The sequence below is a fragment of the Bos javanicus genome, chromosome 16, assembly GCF_032452875.1.
Source record: "Bos javanicus breed banteng chromosome 16, ARS-OSU_banteng_1.0, whole genome shotgun sequence".
NCBI lineage: Eukaryota > Metazoa > Chordata > Mammalia > Artiodactyla > Bovidae > Bos > Bos javanicus.
Window position 1 is genome coordinate 57,035,919 of NC_083883.1, and position 12,520 is coordinate 57,048,438.

The window sequence follows — 12,520 nt, forward strand, 5'->3', positions numbered from 1 at the left end:
CCACCTGGGAGCCTAAAGAAAAACTTGAGGGGCAATTAATTCAGCAGCTTAGTAATGTCATTAAAAAACCCAGATTCCTGCTATCTTTCTGCTTGGCCATCTCTGAAAGATTTTCTTTGTCTTTGGCTAAGACTCCCTACATTTGGTTGCAAGGTATCTGACACAGTCTCAGCCTTTATATGAAGATGGGACAATGTTTGTCTCCTCTCTGAGTCATTTTTTTTTTTTTTAGTTAGGACCTTTCCCTGAAGCCTCATCAGTAGCCTCTCCTTACAACTCACTGATCCCTAAAGCATTGCATGTTCTTGTCTGAACCAGTCAGTAGTAAGGACTGTGGAATTACCCTGGTTAGTTTAGATAAATCAGAACCCGCTTCCTCGAGCATGGAATGGGCCTATACACCCCTGAAGCCCAAAATCAGGAGAAGGCAAGTGGCTATTTAAGTAAAATTGGGGTTCTCATGGGCAAGAGGAAGGGCAAGGGGGTTGGGGAGGCAGACAAAACAGTGCCTTCCACCATTCATTAGGCCTGGATAGGTTTGGGGAATTTGCTTTGTCCTTGGGCATCTCAAGGAATAAATCTGTCATGCTGGAAAATTTAAAGTAATGCATTATGTACTTGGCAATACCATAGGTAGTGAGGGGAAAAGAAGAAAACTAAGTCCTTATTCTCCAGGAGCTCTTATTGAAATTAATGAGCCTCTGTATAAACACATAGAGAAGTCAACCAGCACTATGGATCTCAAAATGAGGGCTACTGAGAAGAAATCCTGTAACATGAATGGCAATGGAAGTCACCTTTCTTAGAGAGTTAAATAAAATCAGCTCCAACCTCCATCTGACAATCTGTGGGAAACCCCGCCCCTGCTCCCATGACTGATTCTGTCCATCCTGTCATGGACAGGGTGAAAGTGCTTATGGCTTGTGGTTAGGGTCTTAGGTCTGGTTCTGGATTCTTGCTTTCTCTGAACTCCATTGCTCTATGTCTTACATCTTGTGACAGTTTCCTTCTCTTTGTGCAGCGTGGATCCCATGTGGGACCTGACTCTTTGATTGTTTTTCCCTCCCTCTTCAGGCTAGTCAAAAATACACATACACACACACACACACACACACACGCATATTGTTTTTCAGGTTCTTTTCCATTACAAGGTTATTACAAGATTTTGAATACAGTTCCTGTGCTATGTAGTAGGTCCTTGTTGTTTATCTATTTTATAAATAGTTGCCTGTATCTGTTAATCACAAATTCCTAATTTATCCCTTCCTCCCTCCCCTGAAGCCAACAGTTATTGAACCACCATTGTATCCCTGGGATTAGTCAAAATTCTTTACATGTATCAACTCATTTACTCTTCACCATAATCACATTATTCTTGTTTAGAGATAAATAAGCAGAGGCAGGAAGAGGTTAAGTCAAAGTTCATCTGCCAGTAGCAGACACAAGCTTCAGATACACTCAGTCTGGCTCTGGGCGCACCTTCACACTTCTGGGAGCAGCTCCCTGATCCCACATCTCTTCTGTCCTCTTCCTTCTCCTGCTCTCTCTCCAACAACATTTGATGACTATGGAGCTGAACTAAAACATGTGGGCTCGTTCCATTATGTTGTAGATATGTGCTCCAGAATCCACCTCAAGCAGGGCAGGAGAGGGGTGGAGGGTAGGGCTGTGACCTATTGGAACAGCTGGTTCATAGAAAGAGTAAAGGCCTGGCCATCCGATGGCAAAAGGGGAAGGGTAGATGAAAGGGCACCACTGTGCCTTCCTGGTGATGGGGCTCTTCAGTGCTGGTGAGCGGGAGGCCTCTGGAAAGGGCTGGGGGTCAGAATGGGCTGGGAAGTGGACCCTCTGGGTCTGCTATTGCTCTCAGGTGTCCTCAGAAACCCACCACTCCCAGCTGTGAGTTGATGGAGGGAGAGGGGGAGAGAGTCACAGAGGTTCTGTCCCTGAGGTCTCCACTTGTTTCTTTCTATGCTTGAGGTCTTCTCCTATTTTAAAAATGGTAGGCAATAAATCCCAGAGTGCCTGAAACAGCAAAAAAAGAGAGACTCGCTGAATGCACTTTCAAACCCTGAGACCCCGCTCTTGGCCAGGAGACATGCAAACTCTTTTAATAACCTTATTCTGGACCTACTTAAATGGAAACAGCCTCCAGTATTTTTAGCTGCTGTGTAACTGAAGTAAAAACAAAGAGGGGAAATTTTGTATATATTTTTTCCTTTCCTGGTTAGAATAAGAAAGACTTGTTCATTATCTCTTAACTGAGTTTTTGCTGGGAAGAGAAGGGAACACCCAAGAGTCCCTCTTGGCTCCTCCCCTGGCCTGGATGGGATTTAAACCCAGAGAGGACAGCTGAGGGAATTAGAGAGCGAGGGACAGACAAGCACCAAGGTCTGCAGCCCCAGAGGCCCGGCTTCCAGGTAGCAGAAGTATTGGAAGTGGTACCCCACAGCATCCAAGGTAAGAGCACCAATCTCTGAAGATTCTACCTATAGGGGGAGGATGGTGGCCAGGTGCGAATGAATTCATGGGCTTCACTTTCCAATCCTGAATATCCAGGCAGAGTAATTGGTCTCCTGTCAACTCCATGAGGTGATATTTATTTCCAATTAGGAAATACTATTTCCTAATAATATTTCCCAGGACCTGAGTAACATGTTCCTAACCAATAGTATACTTGATTCCCCAACTGAGCTAAGCACAATCTTCTTACCTGGCCAGATACAGTCTGTATTGTAGGGAAATTTCCACATGGAATAATAGATTTTTATATTAATGTTTCTTTTAAGTCTAGCAGGTTCTCATCTCTATTTTTTTGTTGGCTTTACAATGTCAAAGACTTCTCTGTTTTTGTAATTTATCTGCTATATTTCACTTTTAAAAATTCTAAAATGGAGCTTTCATTTTAGTTGTGATCAGGAAACTATTATAACTTTTTTCTTTTCTGGATTTTGTATATTCCAATAAAGATGATGTTTGTGAATGAACCTGAAGAGCTTTGAAGTTTATTCAAATATTTAATTTGATCAGTTTTGATTCTTATTGTAAGAGGACAATGTCTTTTCTCAAAATCTTAATGCTATTACCCATAATGCCACAAAGGAAACATTTTGAAACTGTTCAAGGAATAATGTTGTGGGTTAGTTTTGGGAGATGTTTTCATTTACGTATCTATTTATCTATTTTTATGTTTGGGAGAGAACTAGGAGAAGGAGAGAGAAAGAATGAGTGAGAACAAATGCTTAAAAGCACAAAACTGAGTTGCCTATATAAGCATTAAGAAAAGAACAAGTCCTAACATAAAAATGAGAAACTGCCCAAATCTGGACATAGGTTAACCACAGTGCCCAAAGTCCACTGGTTCTTGGAGAAGCTGAAGTATTACTAAGGTATCGGGTGACACCTGCTCAGCCAAGACTATAGATTGGTGGCTGGCTGAGCACAGAGACTACATGGAAAAAACTCAGTGTTTTTTGGCATTTCGACATTTGTTGGAGACTCAGAATCAAGGCGAGAGTGTTGGGAGAAGGAACTTAGGAAGGAATAAAGAGTACTAGCATCAGTATTATTTTCCCAGGGAGGAGGGAAAAAACCACCTGACATTCTTTCATGCAATTCTGAATCCTGCTATGTCCCCAAGTTTGTGGGCTGTAGTTGACTCCTGGAAGAGAGAAAATAGGACAGCATGACTTGAAATCATCTTGTGGCTTCTGGTTTCCATCCCAGTCCTCGTCTGTGGTTTGAAATGAAGGGTAGACTGAGGTCTGTTCCCAAGAAGATGCCAGAGGAAATCGTGCCCAGACCCAGTGGAAACTCTTGTCCACCCAGTGCTCATTCCAGAGCCTTGGCTCCTATAAGGTCTGGATACAGACATGAGATCATGGTTGAGGTTCTGTAGCAGTATCTGGAGTCACCAGAATGCGAGCCGATGAAGCTGAGATCTCAGATCTGAGATTTCAGGGGCTTTTCTGGGTTTCAGCACAGTAGACTCACTGTTAATGACAACCAGCCACCATCTGAATATGTGCTGTTGGTCTCAAAGAGAGATCCAGTGAGTGTGGGTGGAGCAGGGCAAATCCTTGGAAATTAACAAGGAAAGGCCTCTCCTCTTTGATAGAAGGCTGGAGCTTTCAAGTTATTTCAATATGTGGAAAACCACATGCTAAACTAAAGAAAGGAATTGCAACTTTTTCATGACGTGTCTCTCTTCCTTATCATTCAGCTGCAAGTATAGTTTCTCATCAGACACCCTCAGGGCCATAGGGAATAAGGTTAATTTTGTATAAGGTAATATTTAGTCATTCTGGAGCCTGGGTGTTTGGTTTGATGTGGTTCGAGGTCTCTGAATTTTTGCCCTTGTGCCCATTTTGTCTTCTCCTCATGCATGAGCCTGTGCGTTCCCTTGAAAGCAAAATGAAGGTCTTTTTTTGTGTGTGTGACCTTCCTGGGGGATAAACAAATATCTTTGCTGGAGCTTCTAAACATTCTTAGTATAGAGGCTGGCACATAATAAGTGCTTAGAAAATGGTAGCCACTTTCTCATCACCCATGTGAGTCTTTGCAGGGTGGATTAAGATTCAGTTGATAGAGACTTCCCTGGTGGTTCAGAGTTTAAGAATCTGCCTTGTAACGCACAAGACCTAGCTTCAATCCCTGGTTAGGGAACTAAGATTCCACATGCCTTGGGGCAACTAAGTCTGTGTGCCACAACTCCTGAGCCTATGCACCGCAGTGAAAGATTTATGATGTAATGAATATCTTGAGTGCCCTAAGACCTGATGTAATCAAGTAAAAAAAAAATGTTAAAGAGAGATTCAGTTGATAGAACAAAATAATCACACGAGCAATCTAAGAAAAAGTGATTGAGTGCTGAGGCTGGGTCAGGAATGCCATCCTTTATCTTTTCCAGCCTATGGCACATAGGCAGACTTGATAGAGTTCTTTATGAGAAGGGGTATTGCATGGCAGTGTGAGGTCTTCACAAGGATTTCTTGGCCACTCACTGGGTGTATTCCACTGAACTAGCAGAGTGGTTGAGTTGAGGGAACTGAGGTCTGAAATGTGACCATATTAAGCCTTATCACATAAAATCAATTTTTCATCCTCACTCACAACTTGCTGACTCATGTCCTATGGAGAATGGCTGTGCAGAGTTCAACATCACAAAGACTAGAAATGAAAGTGCTCATATACACTTGGTTTGTCTAAAGAGTGACCCAGATGGAAACAGTACGACCTTGGGCATCATTTGTTGTTGTTTAGTTGCTAAGTCATGTCTGACTCTTTTGCAACCCCATGGATCTCAGTCCACCAAGCTCCTCTGTCCATGGCATTTCCCAGGCAAGAATACTGAAGTGTCTTGTCATTTTCTTCTCTAGGGGATCTTCCTGACCCAGGAAGTGAACCCACGTCTCCTGCTTTGGCAGGAGAATTCTTTACGACTGAGCCACCAGGGAAGGCCTTGTGTATCATAGGTGTTTGCAACCTGCAGGAGAAAAAGATACAAAGGTGAAACTCCTTACATAAGGTTTCCAGGCCAGGGTGAATTGAGCCACGGCAAGTACTCAGTTGCATGAGAACTTGTTCTCCTAGACTGAATGTTTGACTTAAAAGACCCTTGAGTCACTCAGGGTCTTTAGAGTTAAAAGACCCTGAGTTAACAGATCACTGGTGAATATGCCAGAGGGAGTTTGGGAGAGGAGTAAATTTTCCAGGGAACTTTTGTGACATCGCGACATCCCTAGCTACCCACCTCCTTCACTTTCCTTCCTAGCTCAGTGATGTTCACCCTTTCATTTGGGGACAGAATATCTTTTGAAGTGATTCCACCCTGAAATCCAAGATAATACAGCTTTTCTAAAACCCAAAGCAGTGCTCTTATTTGCTGTGGTTAACTGTAAGGGCAAGATGAGGTAATAAGGGAACCAGAGAAAGCCCTAAATTTAAATAGATCTGTAATGGTAGCTAAGAAATTGGCCACTACTCTCTTTGATCTAAGTAGTATATTTTATTCCTGCCCTTCTTTGGAGAAAATGAAGTGACATAAAGACCACCAGCCCTAGGATTGGAGAGGACTATCTGGGATTACAGTCCATCCTTCTCCTCTGGCCAAAGACTTGGTTGATAACCCCTTGGTTGATTACCCCTACAGACAGACGTCTTGGTGTGCTTTGTGTCTCCTAGGAAGAGAGCTTTCCAGCCTCTCAAGATAACTGACCAGAATTTAACCTCTTTATGGGACAAACAATAATTTCTCTTTCCAGGGGTTTATCTTTGGTACTGCTCAGAAAAAGTTTGTGTTTAACTGAGCACTCGGTATGCCTTGGGCTTCCTTTATTTTGGAGAATCCCTCTCTGAAACATTTCAGGAAGGCGGACATTTGGTCTCTTTTTCACATGTAGTAATCTTATCGGATTTTTTCCATTTGATGCAATAATTATAGCAGAGAAATGAAGAACAAGGATATGGGGAGTGGACAGACCTGGTCTTGATCCCAGCTTGGGATATATTCCTTAGCTCAGATGGTAAAGAATCCACCTACAATGCAGGAGACCTGGGTTCAATTTCTGGGTTGGGAAGATCCCCTGGAGAAGGAAATGGCAACCCACTCCAGGCTTCTTGCCTGGGAAATCCCATGGACAGAGGAGCCTGGTGGACTTCAGTCCACGGTGTCGCTAAAGAGTCAGACACGACTGAGCGACTAATACACTTGCTTCTTATTAGCTGTGTGTCCTTAGGCAACTTACTTAACCTCTCTGAGCACCTGTAACAAAGAATGACATCAATTGACTACCAGGATTTTGAGGATTAAATGAGAATCCTGTCTCATTATTAAGCATGTGACACAGTACCCATCATCTAATAAACACACAAGCAAAAACACACCAGCAGAAACCCAGTGGCTATTCTTATTTACACAAAATATTACTTTGGCCAGGACTGTGGTTTAAGGCTGTGAATATGGAGAAATTCAACAGTCACGGCCACTGTCATCCCTGAGCTTACAGGGATGTCTCAGGTAGGAAAGCACATATAGATCAGGGAGCTCTCAGTGTTTAGTTGGAAATGAAAGCCACAGGGGTAGATGTGGCTGCCAAAAGAGAATGAAATAAAGCATAAATGTAGAGCCCAGTGACATCAGTTCAGCCTCAGGGCTGAACTAGGGGGAACATCCATCCAGTTCATCGTCAGCAGGATACACCTCAAAGAACCTTTCTCAGAACAGCAATAGGAGGCAGCATTTGTCCTGAGTTTTAATGCACACGGCTCCTATTTCTCCCCATCACCCACCGCCCCTCCTGAAGTCAGAATTAAATAAAGGTTCAGTCAATGAGGGGCTTCCCAGCTGGCACTAGTGGTAACAAACCTCCTGCCAATGCAGGAGATGCAAGAGATTCGGGTTCGATCCTTGGGTTGGGACAGATTTCCCCTGGAGCCACTCCAGTATTCTTGCCTGGAGAATCCCCATGGACAGAGGAGCCTGGTGGGCGACAGTCCATAGATTTGCAAAGACATGACTGAAGTGACTTAGCATGCACCACATGCACGTCAGTCAATGAAACTGATCCTCGAGGACGCCTGGTTTCCTGCATGCATTTTCCCGGCGCTCCTACAGCCTTTGCCAATATATTCCTACAGCAGTTACTCTTCTCTCCACGGAAAACTGTTCCCCATAGGATAATCATCCCCATTCAGAAACTTGCCCTGCATTTTTCCGGGTGACGTGTACTGCGCTCGCTGTCTCCTCCCTGTCCTCACAGAGCTCTGTCTGTGGTCACCGTTCATAAAAGAGTGGGTGAAGTCATCCCCTTCTTCCCCTGAGCCCCCTGCCACGTGTCGGAGAGAGAGCCAGAAGGCATCTCCTCCCGCCCATTACCCTTGACAGAAGAGCTAGGTTGAGGACTCCGCCATTCTCATCATCTTTCGAGAAATACCCCTGCCTAGGAAAATCTGCTGAAACGGCAATGGCAACCCACTCCAGTACTCTTGCCTGGAAAATCCTATGGATGGAGGGGCCTGGTGGGCTGCAGTCCATGGGGTCACACAGAGTCGGACACAACTGAAGTGACTTAGCAGCAGCAGCAGCAGGAAAATCTGACCTCAACGTGTGGCATCCAAGAGGCTGTAATTAGCAAGGACATCTTGTTACAACTTGGAGGGATGGGTGACAGTGAACACTTCTACAAGGGCTTCTGGGATTTCCCCTATTCCAGGCTTCAAAGACAAACATGGAGAGACTGGGTGGGCTATGCCCAGTCCTGCTGAGGTTTATGACAAGAGTCCATGGATTTTTTTGCATTTGTTCAGAACTTTTTCAGAAAACCATCTGCACTCCATTTATATTTTGGAGAATAGCAAGCCATGGGCTGGGGGTAGGGGGGTAGTTGGATAACAGCAGTGGACAGAGAGGTCTGAAGCCTGCCTTTTTAGCTCTATTTTTGCCTGGGAAGCGGAGATTTGACAGTGGAAACTGGTGTGCAGCCTGTACCTAGAAAGTGCTTTTTCAGATCCATCTGTGTGGTAACTGGTGATGGCAGAGCGCCCAGAAGTTAATGGCTCAGTTAGTGGACACTGTGCTCCTGGGTTCCAGTCTACGATCTTGCAGTTTCCTTGCACAATCAGGGGGCACATTGCTTGTTGGCTCTGAGCCTCAGTTTCCATCCTAGGGAAGTAAGCAGAGAATGTGTGTGTGACTGATTTATCACTCAGCTGAACTTTGGAAGACAGTAACGATGAAATACGGTCATTTTTATCCTACACCTACCTTCCAAATCACTCTACTGGTGCTCCTCACCTTCTCCATCTTCTGACAAAGATCTCCAGCAGATTCCAGAGCTCTGTTGGTCATTTTGGGGTTTGGAAGAGAACCCCTTTTGTGAAAGGCAGGTCCATTCCCATATCAGAGTCTCGGTCTCCCACCCAAGCTGCAGCTTTTCTTTTCACTCAGTTTAGGGTGATGTTGGAATCCAAAGATGAGTGAGCGGGTGGGAGCGGGGGGGTCACATTTGGCCTGGTAAGTTGCTTTCCTTCTTCCATCTCCCCCACTCCAACTAGCACATTGCTCACTGAGGCAGGGTCGGGGGTCAGAAGAGAAGGGAAAAGGCATTTCGTTAAGCAAGGGCTGTTATAGTTCCCTCTGGTTATCAGACGCCTTGTTAAGGCAGCTGCTCCCAGAGCTGGTTCCACCTGCCCCCTCTTTTCTTCAGACCGTCCCCATTCTACCCTCTGAGCACCTCCTCTGGTAGTTCGCCCCCTGGAGTGAGCTGTGGCGGGTGCATCTCAACTCTGGCCCCAGATGCGTCATTTTTGTGGCATGAACTTCACCTGTGGAAGGACTTACATACCTTGTCTCCCCAAACTCTGGGGTGCAAGCCCTCCCACTGTGGCTTCCCTCTAATGTCTGCTATGCAGCCCATTCCAAGAAAACTCCCATCTCTGAATTCCTCCAGGCAAGGGGCAGGTACTGTATTCATCTCTTATTCACCCCAAATTCTCCACCCCCAGAAACTCTCCAGTTGTACAGCGTTCTCTAAAATGTTTGGGGACTTATTAACCAACTGTCTAAATCAGCTGATGACAAGAAATGTCTTACTGACCATTCCATTACCTCTGCAAGCTGTTGGGTCCAGTTCCTGGAATGTAATAAGTGATCAGAAGAGGTGTGCTATTACTATTATCAATAATACATGCTTTGGATAATATTAATAGAAAGAGCCAAGATGGAGTGAGTGTGGCAAAGGGGTAACATGAAGAAGAGCTTTCCTTTGGGGCTGTTCTGGTTAGTTCACAATGGTGGCACAATCTTTGGGTACAACATATAGGACATTTGTTCAAAGGAGGGGATTGCATAGAAATGATATATACTGAACTCATCCGTTATTTGTATCAGAATGTCGCATCAATGAAGAACAAGCACAGGCTTGCAATCAGATACACCTAAATGAGAATCCTGTCTGTTTGCCTACTGGTTGAGCAGCTCCTGGTAAGTGAGCTTACTTTCAACACCTGGTTCTTCACTCAGGGTAAGGAGAATAACACCAATCTTACATGAGGATTAATGCATCTGGTCAATGCCTTGCACGTAGCAGCAACTTGACAAATAACATTTACTGTTGTAATGTTCTTATTTTTTAAATAACAATTCTGCCAGGGTCCTTCAGCATTTATTTCCTCCACTTTCTGATACGAAATAAATGGTGACTATTAAGAATTAAAGATTTTATACAGTATTAGAATTTGGCTTAATGACTAGGGAATTTCCTTTTTTTCTGCCCAGAAGTAGTCTGCCCAGGTCAATTCTTTTGATCGTGTTCCTCTGATTTCAACTATTGATGTGGAGGAGAGGCAGTATCAGATGAGGACACATGGGGGTTTCTAGGATTCTAGCAGCTTCCCTAGTGGCTCAGGGCTTCCCTGGTGGCTCAGACAGTAAAGAATCTGCCTGCAATGTGGGAGACCTGGGTTCGATCCCTGGATCAGGAAGATCCCCTGGAGAAGGAAATGGCAACCCACTCCAGTACTCTTGCCTGGAGAATCCCATGGACAGAGGAGCCTGGCAGGCTACAGTCCATGGGGTTATAAAGAGTTGGAGACGACTGAGTGACTAACACTTTCATTAGCAGTATTCTAGTTCTTTTTTAAAAATTTTTAATCGACAACAATATTACAGTAGTTTCAGGTGTACGTGTAGTAATTTTATATTTCATCGGTTACACCTCATATGAAGTTATAAAATAGTGACTATATTTCCTCTGCTGTACATTATATCCTTGTAACATTTATTTTATACCTAGTAGTATGTACCTCTTAATCCACTTCACTTCATTTGCCTCTCTCCCACCTCATTCCTCTTTGATAACCACTAATTTTCTCTATCTGTGAGTCTGTTTCTCTTTTATTTATTCATTTATTTTTAAGATTCCACATATTAGTGAAGACATAGAGTATTTATTTTTCTCTGTTTGACATTTCACTAAGCATAATATCTTCCAGGTCCACGGTATTCTAGTTCTTAATTTGGATGGTGGTTCCACGACTGTTGCCTTTAAAACAGTTCATTTTGTGTGTGTTCAGTCGCTAACTCATGTCTGACTCTTTGCAACCACAAGGACTGTAGCCTGTCAGGCTCCTCTGTCCATAGTATTCTCCAGGCAAGAATACTGGAGTGGGTTGCCATTTCCTCCTCCAGGAGATCTTCCCAACCCAGGGATCAAACCTGTGTCTCCTGCATTGGCAGGTGGATTCTTTACCACTGAGCCACTGGGAAGCCCATAACAGTTCATTCAGTTCAGTTCAGTTCAGTTCAGTCACTCAGTCGTGTCTGACTCTTTGTGACCCCCTGAATCGCAGCACGCCAGGCCTCCCTGTCCATCACCAACTCCCGGAGTTCATTTAGACTCACATCCATTGAGTCAGTGATGCCATCCAGCCATCTCATCTTCTGTTGTCCCCTTCTTCAACTATTCAATTTATGTTGTATATTCTTTTCAATATCACCCTTCCCAATAAAAGAGATAAGAGAAAAAAGGAAGTCATACTGAGTAGCTGATTAAAAATAAAACCTCAAAATAATTATTGAGGCCTTACTATGTGCTTGGCAGGGCTTTCAGGTGTCTCATGGGGTAAAGAATCCCCCTGCTACCAAGGAGATGTGGGTTCCGTCTCTAGGTCTAGAAGATCCCCTGGAGGAGGGAATGACAACCCACTCCAGTATTCTTGCCTGGGAAACCCTATGGACAGGGGAGCCTGGTGGACTATAGTCCATAGTGATAGCTTATGGTGAATGATGTCGGATTCATGATCTCTGAAGAAGATTTAGCTTCGGGACCAGGGACCGGGCTTGATCACGCAAGACCTTTTGTGTAGTAGAGTTTTATTAAAGTATAACAAGGGACAGAGAAAGCTTCTGACATAGACATCAGAAGGGGGATGGAGACTGCCCCACTTGCTAGTCTTAGCAAGTGAGCTATATACTTTTTAACTGGTTATTACAATAAATCAAAAGAATGTCTCAAGGTTGTAAAGGTCTTATTAGATCCACTCCCACAATATACATTTTAAGATGACAGGATTAGCCAGAAGGTTCTCAAGAAGGAGACACATGTCCTCAAGCAGGATACATTGTTATATACAGAATTTAAGGAAAAACATATCCTTCAGCAAGATGAATTCTTTTGTTGTGGAATCATCAGTTCTGCGCTTAAAGAAAAAAAGTTTGTCCTTTTCTCCTCCTCGAGAACTCCAGACCCCTTTCTCCTCCTTGGGGACCCCCAGACTTCTTATCAGCCTACCTAGGAATCGGCTCTCTCAGTAGGGTCACGGAGAGTCAGACACAGCTGAAGTGCCTGAGCATGCACACATGTGCCTGGCATGGTGCTAAGTGCCTTCCACATACAATGCAGTCAAGCAGCCACTGTTATTCCCACTTGACAACTGAGGAGGCTAACACTCAGTTGGTGATGGACAGGGAAGTCTGGCGTGCTGCAGTCCATAGGGTCGCAAAGAGTCAGACGTGACTGAG

The 12,520-nt window shown here is 44.2% G+C and overlaps 1 protein-coding gene across 7 annotated transcripts in view; it reads left to right on the forward strand.

Moving 5' to 3' along the window:
* The first annotated feature begins 2,361 nt into the window (after nt 1-2,361).
* The window catches only part of TNN (tenascin N), a 71,163-nt gene continuing 61,004 nt past the window's right edge, over nt 2,362-12,520 (forward strand). For 6 of the 7 annotated variants that reach the window (XM_061383265.1, XM_061383268.1, XM_061383269.1 and 3 more), the window contains exon 1: nt 2,362-2,460. The gene's annotated coding sequence lies outside the window, so the exon portion shown is untranslated. Of the gene's footprint in view, nt 2,461-9,889; nt 9,983-12,520 lie in introns of all 7 variants that reach the window. The other variant, XM_061383266.1, reaches the window with a different exon arrangement.